The following is a 20,641-nucleotide window of genomic DNA, read 5'->3' on the forward strand; positions in this document are numbered from 1 at the left end:
GAAAGAATTAGTGGTTGCAGACACACTCAGAGCATTTTGACAGTGCAATGAAGCTAAGTCAAGAGGTATGTTATGTCCTGTGGATCTGATTAAAAATGTGGTCTGGTTTCAGGTGAAAATGAGGGCTATTATTCCTGGCACAATTGTTAGGAACAAGATCCTACAAAAAATAGCCCTGGAGAATCAGAACAGTGTATTCCTAGAACTCATTATAAGGGATGGCTTTCAGTACTGTTGGGATTTTATTGGAAACCATCAAGATAATGATTGCCAAGCTATTATAGAAAAGAAATCCTTCAAAGGATCACTATAAGGATGATTTACAGAATCAAAAATCTACGGTTAGGGCAAAACTTTAATGTTGACCTAAAAAGAACAATTCCTTTCATTAAGGTTATTTTACTTACAGAAACTACAAAGAATATATATACAGCAAGATGTCTGAAAGAACCAGTGCTTGTGATATAAGAAGACATGGCCCATTAAGGAATCACAGGTAAAAATATAGTATTTGTTTGTGATGAGGCTTCTTTATAGTCGTTCTGCCTTCCCTGAGATTACAATACTAGACATACTTGAACAAATGATCATATAAATCTACTTTTGTGGAATATAGTATCCCTGGACTGACTACAGCATGCTTCTCAATAGGCATGAGTTTGCAGTGAAATTTGACTTTTAATTGACTAGCTCAAATTACCCCTAGCCTAAGTAGCTGGAAAAAGTTAGTATCTTTATAGTACCTATAAAGATACAGAGATTGACATGCATCTGTGTTAAATATTATTCACTTAAAGTAAGAATATCCCTAATGAAGGACTTTTTTCCCCCTGCAGAATACTTAAATAAGATATCTTCACTGCTATACACTGATATTAGGCATGGAAATTTTTGGAAAAAAACAAACAAATGCACAAAAAATTCATATGGTTTGTAATGCAATTCTTTCAAATGGTATTGCAATAGCATTGGGGTAGCAAGAACTATATCTTCTGATGAGATTGTTACTCATGATTGATAAATATGATAAAGAAACGATTTACCACCAAAAACATGACCACCAATGTCGCAACGGAAAGCTCTCAGACGCTTAATGTAAGAATTCAGGAACTTCGTTTATTGAAGATTGACAGCAGCTTAATATACACTCTATAATAGGCTCATGAATATTACAGGGATTAGGCTCCTTATTGGTACACAGTTAGGTGGTGATATCATCTTAACTGCCTTTCATTGTTTACACAGGTGGCTCGTTAAGGGTCTTTGTTTTGGTAATGCCAAGCTCCTGTTTTTCAGCTCAATTTAGAATACCCAAGGACATTGCTGCTTTCTCACGGCCCTGCTACCTCAGACTTCTCATGGGCCTAGTCAGACTGCGTCTTATACTTTAGCAGTTCGTCCATGGCCTTAGCCATGCTCATATGTCCTCACATTTCTAACCAAATCCTCTATACACCAAAAAAATGATTTACTGTGAAGAAGACAGTTGCAGACAGGCCACAAATACATCATGATGATGTAGCAGAATGAAAGCACAGCAAAGCCAAAAAGAGTGGATGTAGCACTGCCTAACATAGCTGAGGTATTGCTGTTGGAAAGCCATAGGTTTACCAAAATTGAAAATTGCAGGTAAGTTTTAATGCAGATGAATGTAAACACCTGGAGAAAAAGATCTCTACCTAGACATTATCTACTGAAAGGCTCTATTTAAATCAGTTATTGCATCTCAAGAAATGGATCATGGAAGCATTGTGGATCATTCTGAGTTGATGTCTGCTCAGAAGGTAAAATAAAATATTACACATTATTAGAAAAGGGAAAGAATCAAAGAAAAATAAGACAGAAGAAAAAATATGATGCTACTGTCCATCCGTATCTTTAGCATCACATACGGTCCTGTACTCTCAGCCATGGACATGGGTAATAGAATAAGGAGAGTGGAAAGTGGCAAAGATAAGCAGGAGTATGAAACAACTGCTTTAGAGGTAGATAGATTAGCATTCTTTAATAAAGAAGAAAGATTCCTTAGGTGAATATTCCAAGAGTGTATGAAATCATAAGCGCCATGGAGAATGTGAAGAGGGACTGATTATTCACTAGTCACAACACGGGAATAAAGAAATTAATCTAAGCAAACAGATACAGTCAAAAACATTGCTGCAGGATGTTAGGGAATCCAGAAACGTTAATTGGTTCAAATAGAGTTTGATAAATGCATGGGTGAAAAGACCATTAAAAACACTAAAGACACAGATAAAAACACTGACAACTGCCAGGTTGCAGGAAGTTTATGCAGTAAAGGTACAGCAAAGGAAACATGACCTTATGATACCCTTTTCTCACCATCTGTTAGTGACAACGCAGATGGGACTATGGACTATATATACACCTTACTTTAGCCTGAGCATAATTCCACACAGTCCTGAGTAGTGGTAATGTCCACAATCTATGCTTTAGAATACATGGAGAATATATTCAGAATATATTCCACAAATATACTCCACAAAATCCATGAAGACACAAAAAAAACACAAGAGGTTTCTGAGTGTATTTTAAAAGGGGGACAGAAAGAAAGAGCTGTAATGAAAGCAAGCTCCACTCATGTTGTTGTCTGTAGAGAGTTTATTGAAATTCTGATTTAGGGAGGAAGAAGTCATAGAATCACACAGTCACAGAGCATTTGATTCTGAAAGGCAGTATCACCTGTAGCCTGTTCCCTGGGATTGTGTCCAGTTGGGTTTTGAACACCCCTACAGATGAAGACCTTGACATTTCCATTATTTCTTTTTGTGCCCATTTCATCTTGTCCTGTCACTGAATACCATTAAGAGTCAGGCTCCACCTTTACTCACTGTCCTCACGTATTTATATACATGGGTAAGATTTCCCTGAGCCTTTTCTTCTCCAGGCTGAACAATCCCACATTTCTCAGCCTCTTCTTGTATGTGTCTCACTCCCTTCATCATTGTTGTGGCCTTTTGATGGACTTGCTACAGTATGCCCATGTCTCTGCTGTACAGGTAAGCCCAGGCTTTAATCCAGCACTCCGGATGCGTCTCACCAGAGCATGTAGAGGGGAAGGATCATTTCCCTCAGCCTCATGATAGTGTTCCCTGCCGTGCAGCCCAGGATGGTTTTGGCCCTCTTTACTGCAAGGATGCGTTGTTGGCTTATGCTCAAATTGGTGTCCACCAAGATATTCAGTGCTTTTTTCTACCAAACTGTTTTCCAGTCCATTGGCACTCAGCATGGAGATGTATCACTACTGGCATATGGGGTAATTCCTCCGTAGGGGCAGGACTTGACCTTTCCCTTTGTTGAACCTCATGTGGTAACCACTGGACATTTTTTACAGCCTGCCAAGTTCCTTCTGAAAGGTAACACATCCATTTGATACTTCAGCCACTCCTCGCAGTTTTATATCATGTGCAAACTTGCCCAGGATGTACTCTGCTCCATCATCCTCATTGTTAATGAAGATGTTGAACAGAACTGTCCTCAGTATTGACCCATAGAGTATTTTACTAGTGATGGTCCTCCAGATGGGTTTTATGTCACAGACAGATCATAACCTTTCCAACACAGGGCTTTTTCAGTTTTCCAGTTGACCTCACTGTCCACCTATCTGATCTACACATCTTCAGTTTGTCTGTTAGGATGTTATGAGAGGAAGAGTCAAAAGCATTACCAGAGGCAAGACAAACAACATCCACTGCTCTCCCTTTGTCCGCTGAGCTGGTCATCATTGCAAGCTCTCAGATGGTTGGGAATGATCTCCCCTTTGTAAATGCACAGTGACTATTCCAAAACACTGTCTTGCCCTGGATGCTTAGATGTGATTTCCAGTATTAGTTGCTCCAGGATATTCCCAGGAGCCATGCTGAAGTTGGCAGGCCTATAGTTCTTGAGATCCTCCTTCTTGCCCTTCTTGAAGACAGCGGTGGCATTTGCTTTCATCCAGTCCTCAGGAGCCTCATCCCTGATCACTGTGACCTTTCAAAGGTAATCCAGTGTGGCCTCACAATGATGTCAGGCAGCTCCTTCAACACTGATGGGTACATCCTGTCAGGTCCCCTGGATTTGTACATGTCCAGTTTGTTTAAATGCCTCCTAATGTAGATCACCCTTCTTGATAGGTAAGTCTCTTTCACTCCAGAATTTCCCACTCATCTCATGGACTCTGCCTTGCCCTCTGTTGATGCAGTTGGAGTTTCAGACTCTAGCACCCACTGAGTTTTGGAAAAGCTCCATTCAATCTCCTGCTTGCCATCTCTGATGCTGTGAAACCTGTGGACTCCCTCCAGCTCCCTCAGTTGGCAGCCTGGCCTCTCCCCAGCACCCATGTGCTGCAGGCAAGAAGCATGTCTATACTGGGCCCTTGGTGAATGGCCTCTCATGTCTCTACATCCCCCAGAGGCAGAGTTGCATCCATCCTTAGGAACTAAGTCTGGTCCAAGGTCTCTGATGTGTCAGGGGTAGATAGTCCTGGGGAGCCAGAGTCTGTACCCTGCCACATGTCACCCACCACTGCAGAGGATGTGGATCTCTGTTCTGGGCACAGATGCTGGCCTCCTGTGTGTGCTCTCCTCCAAAACCTGCTGTGTCTGGGAGCAGACTAACCAAATCAGAAAACTGTCACTTATTTTTAGTTTTGTATTGGACTTGTAAGGAGAACATCAACTTTTGGCAATTATCCTTCCAGCAGATGTATGAGCTGCACTCTGTTCTCCAATACAGAGTGGAAATATAATTAAGTCAAGATGCTTGTCCCTGTGTAGACCCTCAGAAAAAACTTAAGTCCCTTTCATTTTTTTTCTAGAGCATCATAATCTCCTTAAGGTTCACAAGTGTTCATCTCTTTATTTGAAAGAGTTCAAAGGCTCAGGACTCTCAAATTCTCTCAACTCTCTGTTTAACAATGTTCTCAGCTGTTTCAGTCTAGACATACAAAATATATAGTTGTCCTAAAACTTTCTTATTCTGTGCTTCAATTTCCTGCTTCTAAAATAAGCATAATAAACTTTCAGCCCACCTGGTATTTGAAATTATGACATTGTGAAATCAAATCATGTAACAACGTTTATTATCTAACAACTTTGCTCAGTCAGAGCTGTTCCATGTAAATTCTAATTTGAAAATATTTTGCAGGAACATTTTCCTTTGTTTTCTAAGTCAGAAATTAAAAATACAGGACTGTTCTATGCAACTGCATGTAATGCAAATTCCAATTCCCACACAAGTCTTACAGTCATCACTAATAGAAAACTGTGATGGAATTAATGATACTGAGAAAAACCTCCTTAGGGAGTTAATTTTAAGAGTGCACTGTAAACAACAAATAAGGGCACATGATGAACAATCCAGAATAAAAATTTAATAAGTTGCTACCCTTTAAGTAGGATGCCATCCATTCTAATAGGTAAATGAGGATGAAATCTTAACAAAGAATGACGTTGATAAGGTAATTAGAGACTCCATGATAGCACAGACTATATGCATATACAAGAGGAAACTAAAATAAAGTTGAGGAGAAAGCTTTAATTAAGTTTCCCAAAGTTGAATAAGAAAAATCTTAGGGGGGTCCTATAAGCATCCTTCAAGGACATATGACAAGTTCATCAAGAAGACAGAGACGGGCAGGATGAGAGAGAAGGAACCTAAATTGCAACAGGAAAGTGCTCAGAGTGCACAGAAGGAGAAATTTTGACACTGTAAGGACTGTCCAACAATGGAGCAGGTTTCTGGGACTGCACATTTTCAGGACCCACCTGGATAAAACCATGAGCATCCTGGTCTGACCTCCTAATTGACCTTGCTTTGAATAATAGGTTGGATTAGCAACCTCCTGGAGTCTCTTCCCACCTGGATCATCCTATAACTCTGTGAATTTGCTTTTTTTTTCCATTAGACTTCTTGACTTTGTAGCCTTATTATCTTTATGCATAATATTTAGGCACTGTCACAGAAAGATTGCAAAGGTAGCTATTCATGCTTTCTCCTCTAGCTCAGCTGCTTTCAGTAAAAAATCTTCACAAATCAAAGGCCATCTGAAATAAATTGATCATTCTGACTTCTAAGTGCTCTTTTCAGATCCTGCCTTGCAATTTAAAATAAATGTTCACAGTGATCCGTGCAACTATGTATTGCGCAGGAATGGCCCTTCCCACTGAGGTTTTCAAAGATGCCATATAGCACTATCAAAAATGATTATCTTGTTTCCAGCCTCTGCCTTTAAATTTGAATGTGCAACTAACTGAGCTAACTGTGGAGAAAGGTAGGAACAATTATAGCTTCAGCCATTTGGTTTATAAATTTATGTATATTTAGGATGGTCCAGTGATCTCAAAACACAAGACATCTTGCCACAATCCTCCCCTTGACACAACGGCAAGGTAGTACCCTCTAGCTTTACTAACAGTGTAAGGGCTAAAAGGATCAGAAAACACAAATGAGTCAAGTGAATATTTTGTTTATGGAAGAAGAAAACCATTATCTCTTCTTTCCTATTTTTATTGTGCAAAGGACTTTGGAGGTGAAGGAGATGTCAAGACAAGGGTGTTTCCAATGAATTTGAGTTTGGGCAGAATTTATTCCCTCTCAACACTAGCTGGGTAGATTTTTTTTTCCCTAGTGATGAATAACTGGTGAAACTAGGATTTCGATCTACCTGAATTTAAATAACAAATTCAGTTCAACTGTATTGAAAGGTTTTAAGTAGGTTGGTTTGTTTGCTTTAAGAATCAGACACACACAAAAAAAAATGGATTAAAATAAAGGAATGTTGTTGCCCAGTCAAACAAGGCGTCAAGAACCAGAATTTTTCAGTTTTCAGGAATATACAGGGAACTAGAGACGTAAATTCAATTCCATTTTCTGCTTGAGGGAACTGAAACCTGCCCTCTTACCTTGGTGTAAACCAAGCAAACAATTTGCCCTCACACTGTGATATAAAGAATATATATTTATCTTTTTTTTTTTTTCCTAATTGAATGTAAGAATATCAACTGGGATTAAACAGAAAGCTCAGCATAGAACTGTCTTACTGTGTTGGAGAGTGGGATACTCTACAAGGATTTGGGGCATGTAGGATGGGAAAGAATTCAGCCAGTCCTAACATGGGTGAGAAATCTGATCCCTGACCCTGTGAAGCTAAGACATCAATTTGCCACATCATATTTTATGAAACTAATACTTTATTTCTTTGGCTTTTCTTTCAAATACCTAATGGTTTTGTTTGTGCCAAATTGGAACATTCTGTGTCAGAACATTAGTTTTTTGTTCTTGCCAAAATAAGAACTTAGAATTTGGTTGGTGTCAATGACGTTTTTATTTCTCACTCCTTGCTTTATTTCAGAACTGAAATAGACAAACAAACAAACAAACAGTAATTCATATAAAGTTCTGCAACAGGTTTGCAAGGGTTATTCAGCTTAAACCTACAGCTAGAGAGCTCCTTTCAACCCTGGAATAAATAGGCACAGCTCCTGTTGGCTTTCTAGTTTATCCTGGTAACTATCCAGGATTGTGTTTGAGCCATGGAATAGAAAATCATAGAATAATAAAATCGTAAATGGTACTGAAGAGGAGTTAATAAAAGTTTTAAACAACCAGTAAATAATGGACCTTTAATGCTCCAGACACAGTAACCCCAGTGTTTCTAAAACTAACAGGGGTTTTTTTTGCCCTTACCTGACTTGCAGTGTATTCCTATCTCATATTACTTATAAACCCTGGAAATACAGAGAATGTTCCTTCTACATGTATCCTTCACAGCTCAGTTCTGAAGATACATGCTGTACTTTGGGCTGTGTCAGGATCTACTGTGCTTCCTTCTCATCTATTCAACCCTTTCAGTCTTCAGCCTTTAAGATCCTCTGCTATTGCCATGGGGATAGCCATTAAATCAGAAAAGTGTTTATTTCATGTCAGACACTTACATGGTAAGAGTAGGCTCAGATTCATTCCAGTTTTTTACTCCTAGTAAGGATAAAAATAAATCCTTCATTTTAAAATATGCTTTGATTTCCAAGTTGTGCATTTAATTTTGTTTGCTTCCACCAGCATCTAGCAATGATTCTCAGAAAAAATGATCTTTCTTTTTCAGTATCATAAATCTGAAGAAGAAAGATATATTCTTCTTTTTCCATTTCAGTTGTTTTCAAATTTGTACTAGATTTAAAAAGTCTCTTCAGACCTCCACAGCTACCAGACATGATCTCTTGCCAGACCAATCAGACTTACTGTGAAATAAAGTTTCCTGTCATATTAAGGTACAGCTGTCATCTTAACCCTCAGTGCTGTAAACAAGCAGTTGCTGGCAGCAGATCATAAGCAGAATTATAATCTATGTACCTCAATTTTCCACATGTCTGGCCAAGAAAGGTATGTCTCCATGACATCATTCCATCTCATCAATTTCCCTGTCTCCTCAGCCTTGCAACGCTTTTATCCTCCTTTTTATTTCTTCTGCATTCACTTCCCTTGAATCTCCTTGAATCATTTCTCTGTGCCATTTTGGTTACCATGTGTAGCCCAGTGGTGACTCATGGAAATATCTGTAGACTTCTCATCTATTTATTCTACCAGACATATCCTGTTATTTGTCTGTCTCTCAACTATTCTGCTTTACTTTAGAAATGTTGCTTTACTTGTTTAGGATTTTCATTCATTAACCCCAGTGTAGTGTTGCTTTGGTGTTTTTCCTGCTTCTAATTTTCCATGCTCCTCTGACCAAAAGAATGCTACCTCTTTGGCAGGTTAGTGAAATGTGTCAATCTACCTTCTTACTCCTGCAGTGGAAACTGAATTAGCCTCTTCTTAGATCCACTATGAGTTGTTGGTCCTCTTCTCTTGCTTCAGGAACCCCAATGCTGGGAGAGGCCAGAGGACTTGCCCCTTTAACCCTAGTCTCACAGTCACTGTATGGTGACTTCAGTGCACTCTGCAGGTGGGTTTTCTTTATCTGTACATCTTTTCTACCAAAGAAATTAAAATGTTCCCCACTTACATATGTTTACAACTGATTTTGTTCCTCCCTCCCTAAAGAAATGACAGAAGTAAAAGAACAAAGAAAGAAAAGAGAGAAATAGAGAACACAAAGGATCTTTTCTGTGTATTTTTGTCCTTCTCCTATAACATTTCCTACTTCTTTTTCTGGACACTCCTTAATGAGAATTCCAATTGTACAGATCTCAAGGGAAAAAAGGCATGTATTCTGCACTCTCCTCTTTTTGAAGGTACTGAGACTATCATTAGAGGTGGCATCCACCGAATAAAAGACTCTAATGCTGTGTCTCAATAACACCTTTATTAGCATTTTTGCTACCACTATTAGGATAAAGAGTATTTTTTTCTTGCTCATTAACTTTATCAGATATTTTCTTCCTCATATGTGCTTTCAAAGCACCACAGACTTCTCTTCCTTGTGATGAAATTTTCTTCAGTCTCAATGTTAACATTCACTGCACAAAGACTTCTGAATTTAAAATAACAAAGAAAGTTTCTAGACCCTTCCTATACCAACTGCACCTATCAGTCTTGGAGCAGGGCTCCAAAGCAACAAGGAATCTGATTCTTCTGTCCCTCAGAATCCAGCTTCAAAAGCTACGTTCTCTGGTAAGGACTTCAGCATCAGGTAGGGTTTAGAGCACAGCCAGGACTCACAGTTCCTGCAACCTTCCCTTCCAGTCCTCTTGCAAAGAAAATCCCACTGAAATACAATACTGCTGTAAAAAACAAAAGCTATTTTCAGGAATCACTTGCAGCTTTAGGCTCTGACAGGAAAGGTGCCTGAAAGGAAAACATTTATTATAAGTGGAACATGTCACTAGGGACAAAGTAGATACCCTCAAAGAAATCTTAAGGTTTCAGTATTAGCGCAGAGACTCCTTGATAAATAAAGAGTCTCAGATCTTCTCATCTTTATAGTTGTCAGAGACAATCACTTTTATGTTCAAGAACTCCTATCCTACAATCCCAGTGTTTGTTAAAAGCTCTGGAAGAAAGCTGTTAGTCTCATCCAAAAATATATGACAGTTATCATAATTTTCCCCAGAGGATATATAATAATATCAAAATTTATATCAATATCAAATATCAAAATACTACTGAAAATTCAGATGGTAAGAGGACATGAAAGATACATCCATTTTGACTGAATTCATCATGAACTAATGAAGGTTTTACTTTTCAGCAGCAAGACTGCAGAATTCTAGTTACAAAACTGATAGGTAACAAGTATATCTGACACAGAGCTTGGTGAAATTACAATTGTATGCCACTAGGCTTGGCATAAACTTTTGTGGAGTTTCTTAATGTCTCAAAATCAAAAATCTAATTTTCTAAAGTAACTTTCGACTTTTTGAGTAGAACTCACAGAGTCTTATTTCTGCCTAAGCTTCTGCTTAGGTAAAGTGATGTACCTGCATGTGTCTGTGAATTTTAAAGGTAGTAAGGATGGATATGAGTTCGCAAAATCTAAACAATACCTAGAACTCAGGTCACCTACTACCAACATTTCTGTGTGTTCAATGATTTGTACTACATTTCTACACTGTAGACAGAGAGCACCACTCTTCCTCTTCTTAAAACTCTGATCAGTTAGACACTATTATTTATGCTTGTAACCCCTCCCTAGAAGGTGTATGTAATGGCCTTTTTCTGAACTTTCCCTCATAACCCTTTGAGCAAAAGGCAAAATAGAGGTATCTGTTGACACAAACTACACTTGCAGGAAGGAGTGAACCAAAGTCCTTACCAGATCCTTCCACAGAACATTTCTTGACATTTTGCTGCTTAAAAGATTAGGTAGTTGTGACCTTCCCAATTAAAAGAATTTCATACCCTCACATATGATATTATTTTCTTTCCACTGATCTTTTGTAGTAAAGATGTGCAAGTCCTTGTCTAAAACTGCCATTCATGAATACTTGTTCTGGATGGATTCAGCATTTAAGATACCAAAATAAATCAGTGCCAAGTTTCTTACTGCTTCTTCATCAGAAACTCAAACCAAGTAATAAACATATGCAGGAAGTACCTCTCAAATGTTCGTCATTCTCTCCAAAAAAAGAAGGAGGTATATATGATTTTTATATGCTCTCATTCTCTTCACTGGTTGTAGGATTAGGTCTGGAAGAGCAGTCTTTTTTTTGTTTTCTCCCTTTGTCCTAATTGCACGTGACAGTCTGTTGGTCAATAAAAAGAACAGAAATGGATCCTGAGACCTTTTTTTTTCAAATGAAAAAAATTAAGGAAATAAATCAGTAAACTAGGATAACAACAGTAAACTTCTACTTTTCAGAGACACCTTTTGTCCAGTTAGTAAAAGATGCTTTCTAGGAAAACATTACCTGTTCAATTTACATTCCTTTGGCTGACTGAAGACATATCCTTTCCCTAGCCTGCATTCAGCATAGGAAGGTCTCAGACTGTTCTGCTACTGATCTTGCACTTCAGAACCAAAACACAGTATTGATGTCTGCCTGCTTGATAGCAGAATGTGTGCTGGGAATGGGGGAAACAGCATGCAAACAAACAAAAATTTGCATTAGACTGTCTTGTAAACTGAGAGAACCATCCTTAGCTAAGTCCCAAAACTAAGCATGCAGCAAAAAAGAATGAATAAATGTCATGCTTTCTGGGTTGCAAAAAGAAAACTGTTCACTGAAGGGGAAAAATATGAGTACCAGGATGTATACTACCCTTTTTATTAATTGTGTCTGATTACGGACTCCCGTTCAAGGCTGAGTGGTCTAAAGGAGGCATAAGCCTTCCCTACTTTGGGGTCAAGACTGAGTGTAGTCTGGTTTCCCTGCAGCAGCCTGTGCCTCAGTCTTCTTGCCCAGGCAGACATTTGCTCTGCATAATCACGAATCCCAAACTAAAATATAGATCAAGACTGAAGGTACAGGTCAAACCTAAAGTCTGAAAGCATTGATCTAACTTATTGCAGGCTTATGACAGGCACTACTGAAAAATACCATTCCAGTAATACAAAACATTGTCATCAGATTTAAATGTATGTCTTTGACATTACATTAGTAGATAATTGCAAACGTGCCTGAGAAATCTGGAAAATTACTTGCATAACTATGGAAAAAAACATTCTGTGATTCTGTGATGTTATGAACCAACCGTTCATTGTTGTGAATCTCAACTTCTTTCCCTGGTCTTCAGGGCCTGGCATTTCTGAAGGCTGGTCTTGCTAGTAAAGACTGAAGCAAAGAAGGCTTTCAATACCTTAGTCTTTTCCATGTCCTGTGTCACCAGGACAATTGCCCCGATCAAGAGATAGCTCGTGTTTTCTCTACTTCTCCTTTTGTCACCTAGGTACTTATGAAAAGCCCTTCTTTGGCCTTTGATATCCCTCACCGGATTTCATTTCAGTTGGGCTTTGAGTTTCCTAATCCCCATCACTGCACGCTCAGAGAGGGTTTCCATATTCCTTCTGGGTTACCTCTCCCTGCTTCTGCTTTCTGTAGGCTTCCTTTTGTGTTTGAATTTTGCCAGAAACTCCTTGTTCATCCATGCAAGTCTCCTCACATTTGCCTTCCTGCTTATTTGTGTAGACTACCCTTGAGCTTGGAGGTGATGATCCTTGAATATCAGTCAGCATTCTTGGACTTCTCTTTCCCCCAGGCTTTATCTCATGGGACTCTTTCAAACAAAAGTCTGCTCTGTTGAAACCTGCAAATACCCTTATATCCTCCTATTTGCCATTGAGACTTGCATAGACAGCAGACATGACTAGCAAGCAGAAGAGAATCAAAGAGGTGTCCTAAGTTCATGTCTCTCTAATGAGGAACAGGACATCGAAATAAATATATGTCATTAATATGAAATCACATAGACCAGATTTCACAGACTTTCACCTTGTTTGTAATCAGCTGTTCTAGCACACATAGCAAAATTAATTCTAAATACTCAACATGAAATGACTAAGTCATTCAATGATTGTATCATATATGTACATATAAGCATCATATGAATACATATTGGTATATCTCAGTATGAAACACACATAACAATATACGTACGCACAATTATGAAAATGAAACAATTTTAAAAATTATAAGATGTTGTGAACAAACAAAATAGTATAAGCCATTTCTTTTTCTGTTTGGAGGTGGTATGGAGAACAAAATAAATTTATGCCAATTTACATTATTTTTCTAAAAATCCATGCCTAGCACTGGAAGAATAAATTGACATAAACAATAACTCACATTTTAAAACAAAAAACTACATACACAAACAAACCCATAAAAAATAGTTGATGTATAAATTCTAGACAGGACTGGCACATTTAAGTCTATTGAGAAAAACCATGGAATGTTTTAGAATGGTCATTATGTAAAAACGAAAAGGCTTCTGATAGAGTACCTCAGAATAAATTAGATGTTTATGTAAATAAATGCAACTGAAAAAGACTTTCTAAAATAAATTCATTCAATTCTTCATTGAAATTCATGATGAACACACTGTACTCATTCACTAACTAAAACAAGAACTAGGTGCAGAAAATTGAAATCAATGTGCCTGTAGAATGTAACTCTCTCTTGCTGAAAATCAACTATTTGCTGTATCACTGCTGCAATTACCTAACAAGTGTCACTATGAGATATCAAAGTATTTGTAAAGATAAAGCCTAAATGGAATCTGAATTTTATAACAGAATCAGAGAGAGTGGTTGAGTCTGGAAGGGACCTCTGGAATGTCATCTACTGCAATCCCTTGTTCAAGTACGTCCACCTAGACCAGGTTGCCCAGAATAATGTCCAGATGGCTTTTGAAGATCTTCAAGGAGGGAGACTCCACAATCTGGCTGTGCTACTTAGTATTCTCAATTTGGGATCATGAGATGAATACAAAAATTTTCTTCAGTGATAATCTAATATGATGTACTCTTAAGCATGTTTTAATATACCTGAGAAAAGGAAGTAAATAAGTAAAAGAAGACCACATGACAAGCTAAGATATTATAGTCAGTAGCAGAACTATTACTAGAGCTGTCAGAGTGTATTTCTAATGAGAAATAACTCCACACAAATGTGGAATTATAGAGCAACTAAACAGTGCACTTTAGCAGACAAGTCATAATAGGCAATAGACAATGAAAGCCCGATGTACCTGCAGGTGTATGTCTGGCCCCATTTCTTGCAGTCACTGTATAACAGCAGATTTTTTATATCCCTATTGCCTAATAAAGTTAAGTCTCATAAGTCTCAAGGACAATATATGCAGAGGTGTTAACACATACAAAGCACCAAGACTACAAATCTACTTTGCACATCTCCCAGTTACCTGGTCTGATGCCAGCTGAGATCTGAAATTGCTTGTACTGCATGTAGGGTCATTTAGGATATTGCTTCCAAAATTATTTTTGGCAGAGGGGTGTGGAAGGTGGAGGAGTAGTGTTTGAAAGAAGAAATAATCCTTTCCTTGAAGGGGTTAGTTTTGGCTCTGATGACTTGTTACCATAAAGCATACCTCTGTCATACCTTCTCCAAAAAACCCCCACCTCAACTATTCCAGATAACTGTAGGAATAACTAACTAACTAAATAAATACCCAATGAATAGAAAGCTTGGTTGTGTTTTCACTTTTGCTCTGTACTTCCAGGATCTTGGCAGCTGTGTGTGAAATTTGGTGCCTGAGAGCACACTGTAGTTCTGCGACCCCAGCAAGACCCCAAGGGATGCAGAAGCATCTGCCCATCTGCAAGAGTAACACAGGTAGGTCTCTAACAAATCAGCTGAGCAAAATTCAGTATAAAGTTCAGGTTAGAAGTATTCTCCAACATAACCTGTTCCCTTTGTACCCAGCAGCTACATACATCTCCTGCATATTAGATAGAGCCTACAGCCAAAGCTTCCTTTCAGGGCAAAGGATGTGGATTTATTTGCTCTCAGGTTGCTAGGAGACCTACTATTTTCCAGCTGTACCCTCTCAGATAAAAAGAGATTACTACTTCCACACTTCAAAAACACAAGATTTTTTTTTCTTTTCACCAGGGCTCAGGTCTGGTCAGGGGGTGGTGAGCATTCTCACACTGCCAGACCCTCTGGGAGAGCAAGTTACAAACTGACCCTGGTTTTGCACCGTTTTGATAGGAACTACCTGCACAGGCATCACCTTGCATATCTGTATTTGCCATGTCATCTTTCAGAAAAACTAATAACTACTATTAAGAAAAGCAATTCCTTGTAAAAAATTGAAAGATATGGAAAATACGAACTTTACCTGAGCATTTCAACTTACCCAAACTTACCCAACTTACCCAACTTTTGTCTGAAAGACAAAACCCCCCAAAATTTAACATTATGATTAGAAAAAACATAGGATGAAGCTCACTAAGTTACACCTTCTGGATGATTAGACTGTGCCATATTTTAAATCTTTCAGTGTCAGTGGTCTGAAACATAAGGTCATAAAGGGCATTTACTGTGGACAGAGGGAAAGAGGAGTATAAAGTCCTTTTCATATTTATTCTTGAATAAGTTTGTTCTCTCTGCTAGCTTTTCTGATGCATGGAGAAAACCTGAAAGAGAAGCATATAATCTAAATTATTTTACTGATCTGGACTGACTATAGCAGTAAGCTTTGTATCGCCAAACTTCAGAAGTCTGTACCTTTACAGACTTTACAGACTTTGAAAAGTTTAGGCCATTCCTCTGACACTGAGCAAATTTTCAAATCTTTTTGGTGCTGACAGTACCCACATACTTAATAGAGCTTTCATTTGCATGCTTTTTCTCCTCACAGAATGAGTTAGTTTGAGAGCTGTAAACATGGTTCATTGCCTTTGTCCCAGACAGACTGAGAAATGTACACTTTAAATTTCCCTAAACCAATATTTCCATGTTCTTTACCTGCTTCCTTTGTTCTATGTGCATCAATCAGTTGAAAATTGTTCAATGTCAAAGAATTTGAAAGTAAATTAGCATAAGAACTATCAACTAGAACTGGTTATTTAAGCCTGAGATATGAGTGTGAACTGTATCTTATTCCCTCCTTCCAGACAGATTCTCAAGAACAAACTGAATTTGGATTACATAGAAATCTTCTTGGCATCATTGGTTTTTTGTTTTTTTTTTAAGAGATTAAAGATTTGTTAGAATGCATTCTTTCCATCCTTGCGTGATTATGTGTATATTGGCCAATATTTTTATACATGGCATCCTTGGGCTGAACATTTATGAATATCTTTGATTAGTAAATACATACTTTGGCTTTCAGACACCCTCGGCAACTCACAGATAGCCATAAACCTGCAGCGTCTTTTTCGCCATAAATAACTAAATACCAGTAATTAACTGTAAGAGAGCAGAATTCAGTAGACATATTTTCTTTTGAAATTTCCAGCTTGGCAGTAGATGGTTACCTTGTGTGTCATCCTGTTACTGTTAAACAGCTCTTCCAGACCTGAATGTATTGAAAAGGGTAAGATAAATTTTGTTGAACAGAGCTGTACAAAACCAATCTGCTGTAGAGAAGAATATACAGCCAAAACACAATTATATTAGTTTAGGGAATTGAATAATGTGGCTTAGGTTCAGCAATACTCAGCAATACTTTGGAAAACACAGAGCAAGAAAAAGGCAGTTACAGTGAATTTCGTGATTCATTGAAAGAATATATGGTACAATAGTGACCTTTAAATCTGGTGAAAACCCAACAGCATCATTTAACTTTCTCATGCTGTTTCCAGACAACACAAAGCAAAAGCAAAGGTCCTAAGTACTGTGGACTTTAACTGGTTTTAAGAATATACACAGTAATATGTATACTCAGTTTTAAATGGTGGAGGAACTTTAATCTGTGAGGGAAGTAGGCTTTGAGATTCAATAAGCTTATATCTTCTTATCATTAACACCATTCCAAGTAGCTCATAACCGAAGAACCTTGATTTAACATACTTGGCAAACAACCAGGCAAAAAAAGAAATGCATATAATTTGTTTTCTCTCTCTCTTTGTATCTTAGCTCAACATCTGTTTTTTCAGTCATAAGCTCCTAAGAGCACAGATCTCTAACACAGTATTGAATGATGATAAAAATTGGACAAATCTAATCCAGCTGAACCTATTGGAAAGATTCTTGTTATTGAAAAAAGCTTTGGTCTCATTACTCAGTCTCCCAAAAGCAATATCTTTTTGGAAGGTCCAAGTGTTTTTTATAACCATTAAATATACAAAAGCAACATTTCTCATCCCCATCCTCCATTCAGACTTATACACTAAGTAATAAGCGGAAGTTTGGAAGCTGACTCAAACAGAGTTCTGATTCTCTGCAAAACCCCATCGGTTTTGTCTTCTTGTCTCTCTCCTTTGTCCCAACTCCATCCACTTATAACTCCAGTTTCTCCCACATATCCTCCCTTCTTATATTTATTTTCATATTCCCAAGAACACATTCTGTTTTCTTTACGAGTGACAAAATTTCTAAGGGGCAAGGGGCAGCATGTAGAATGACTGGCTTGAAACAACGTGCTTTTGACTGCAAGCCAGGAGGCCAAAGGCAGAGGGTAAGTGTTGAGTTCACTTAGTAGCCTGACCTTAAATGGGACAACACTGGGGACTATTCTTCACAATCCACACATCAGTTTCTATAAAAACTCTAGGAATTTAATATCTTCCAGACATGTAGCTTTCTGAGAGAGTTTACTGGACAGCAAATTAAGAAAGTCATCTGTAATCCTCAGGCATAAATGTCTCCTCACTGAGGGATGCAGCTCACACCCTTCAGTCCCTCCTGAGGTTTGCTATTCTATTCCATGCTTTGCTTCTCCACTTTACCATCTTGCCCTGTACTCTCCTCTGCTGTACTATCATGTAGTGATGGGGTGCTTTCTTGAGTTCACTCTGTGGTATAACTCATACATATTACCTCCCTCTGTTTCTATATTGTGAGAGAAAATAGGATATGGTTTAAAACCAAAAGAGTATAAAACACATGCAATTAAAAATAGTGGCCTAATTGGATGAGGGACAGGGGGAGCAAAACTGAGTCTGGAGATAGGAACCTAGTACCTGAAGTAAAGTTTATGGTAGATTTTGGTCCCCTATGGAAATCCATCATTCCTGACATACCTTAAAAGTATTTCATTATTGATGAAGATAATTGAGCCAAATGCCACTACAGAAAATTATTACCTTGAACTTCAAACTCATTCCTGCCCATTTGCCTTTGCATAAGCCAAAGATGCTGCTCATATGCACAGGGTGTTTGAAGGATCAAAAGCATTATCATGGAGAATTAACACTCAATAGAGTAGAAGTCTGTTGCAATCCACACCCTAGTGAGAATCTGAAATTTTCAACTTTCATTTCCCCATTAAGACTTTGTCAACTGTCATACCTTAGTCTTTTATGATAAAGAGTGCTTAAACTGACATCTTCAAAAGATGTTGTAAAAATGTGCAAGGTTGTTCAGAAAAGCACATTAAATCGTGGACAGAGATGGAGATAATTTTGGAAGACTTTTAAAACATAACAAATCGATAAAATAAGAATGGGAGAGGTTCTAATGAAGCTTAAACTAAGAGAAATCTGTGTATTCCCTTGTTTACTCATCTTCTTCTCTAAGTGTTAAAGCTGAAAAAAAAATCTCATTAGACTTTACAGGCCTGGAGAGCATGGCGCTGACTCCGGTTTCAGTGAACTGGCCTTATCCATCTTCTCCAGTGTCGTTCTCGAGCTAGCATTTTCTAACTCTTTTTAATTATTTTCTGTTAGTTTTGCTTTTGTTTAGTTTGGGGTTTTTTTAAGTTGTAGAGAAAAGCTCTAAAATATATTTTCTTAAATAAAAGTTGTGAGTTTCCTTTAGAGACCAATAGCATAATGTTCCAGCAGAAGATACTTTTCACGGAACAGTACAGTCTCCAAGGGGGCAAGGACAGCACTGTGGGCTCTGCTAAGTCTGGGAGACGTGCTCTGTAGCCCAAAAGTAGGGCTGGCTTCATGAGGCCCTGCCTGGTAGAAACAGCATGTTGCAATCAGATGGATTTATAGGCAAGGGCAGTGGATGTGCCCCCATTTCACCATGTCCTCACCCAAGACAGCCAGGACATAGCCCTGTGGGTCCAACATCCCTACACCAGGGGCTCCTCAAGACAGGCCCTTCTGGACAGGGGGCTGAACCCCCACTCCCTGGCCAGTGAGCACCTGCAAATGCTTGATAGGCAAAGGCACGTCACACACCTGCTCCTGTCCAGGTGTTTGGAGCTGAATGAGTAAGGACACCATAAATTGGCTTCCCTAAGGTGAGGGGCTTCACATTACCCTGGAGATCACAGATTTCTGCCAGCGTTCCCCAGTGCCCCTGCCAGCCTGCATCTTCTGGCAGTTGCCATAATAGCCTCATGCAGCATCAACACTTTTACTGAAGTTCATCACAGATGCTGTGAAAATGTAAACCCACGGCACTGCCATCACACATGTGCTGCCTGGGAAGCACTGGATGCCACAACACCCTGTCCAAACAAGGATGATGGTGAGATCTAGTTGATACAAAACTGAACAAAGCTTGATATATGTGCTTGCCACCATGTGCAGGAGCCAGCAAGTGCCATAGGTCTTACTGGAAAACATTAATACAATGAAAAGATGGGAAGGAATGCAAGGACTGTGATTAATGGGATAACAGTTCAGATGCCTCTAAAGCTGGGTTTTGGGACATGCTGCTGCCACCGAAGCAATGCATGGACTCAGCATCAAAACTCTGGATCAGGGAAGCAGAGAAGAGTTGTGTCTCTCCCAGCTGCTCCATTCCTCATGTGCCCTCAGGCAAACACAGTCTGTTCATCTATACAATGAGAACAGCGATAGAGCAGCACAGGACACAGGCAACAGCTTCTGCAATAAGTGCAGAAAAGGACAGCCCTACAGATCACTTCATACAGTGACCCTATTTATCCTGTCATCAACACTAATATCTCAGGAACTCTATTATTTCAAGTAGCACCATAATATTAATACAAATATGGCCAACTGTAGTGGGTTGGTTTTTTGGATTTTTTAGGCCTTCCTTAGCAACGGGGTCAGAAATCTAAGGAAGTATTTCATATCATCCCTTTCCGTAACACAACATATAAAAAGGCGCAGATAAGAGAGTTCGCTCTCTTTTCTCTTCTGGTGGCTGAAGGTGACCGGTCTCTCCGCAGACAGTCTTTGCTTGTATAGGCCAGGGCCTGCTGCTCAGACCTGCCATTGTCTCCGGTCCCTTCGGGGGGCGTGAGGGAGTTGGTTGGTGCTTCGCACAGTTCTGTCTTGTTCAGGGAAGTATTTAATTTAGTTTCTGTATTTATTCACTAGCTCTATAGTAACGGTGTATATTTGGAGGATATTTGTTTAGTGGGTTTTTTTATCCATTTCCCCTTCCCTTTTCCCTTTTTTCCCCCTTGGGAGCTCCCTATTGTGTGTACAATATATTCAAATTGTATATATAATTGTAAATATATATTTTTGCTATAGATTTGGCTATTTGGGTTTTTTCTTCCCTCCCTGGGGAGTAGGCTTTTTCACTGGGTCTCAGCAATTTGGCTGAGAGCCAACTCCAAACTTATACACCAACAATAATCTTTGACACAGAGCATATTTTACATATATGAAAAATATGTCTACCTGCTTGGTTCTTTTTAA

At 38.7% G+C, this 20,641-nt stretch overlaps 1 long non-coding RNA gene across 1 annotated transcript; it reads right to left on the bottom strand.

Moving 5' to 3' along the window:
• Positions 1-211: 211 nt before the first annotated feature.
• On the bottom strand, positions 212-20,152 carry LOC116784863. Its single transcript, XR_004356276.1, has 3 exons — positions 19,992-20,152; positions 3,489-3,492; positions 212-222 (listed from the first exon to the last, which is right to left on the bottom strand). It is a non-coding gene; the product is annotated as an uncharacterized LOC116784863 (long non-coding RNA).
• Between the last annotated feature and the right edge of the window lie 489 nt (positions 20,153-20,641).

Source organism: Chiroxiphia lanceolata, chromosome 3 (genome assembly GCF_009829145.1).
Source record: "Chiroxiphia lanceolata isolate bChiLan1 chromosome 3, bChiLan1.pri, whole genome shotgun sequence".
Lineage (NCBI taxonomy): Eukaryota > Metazoa > Chordata > Aves > Passeriformes > Pipridae > Chiroxiphia > Chiroxiphia lanceolata.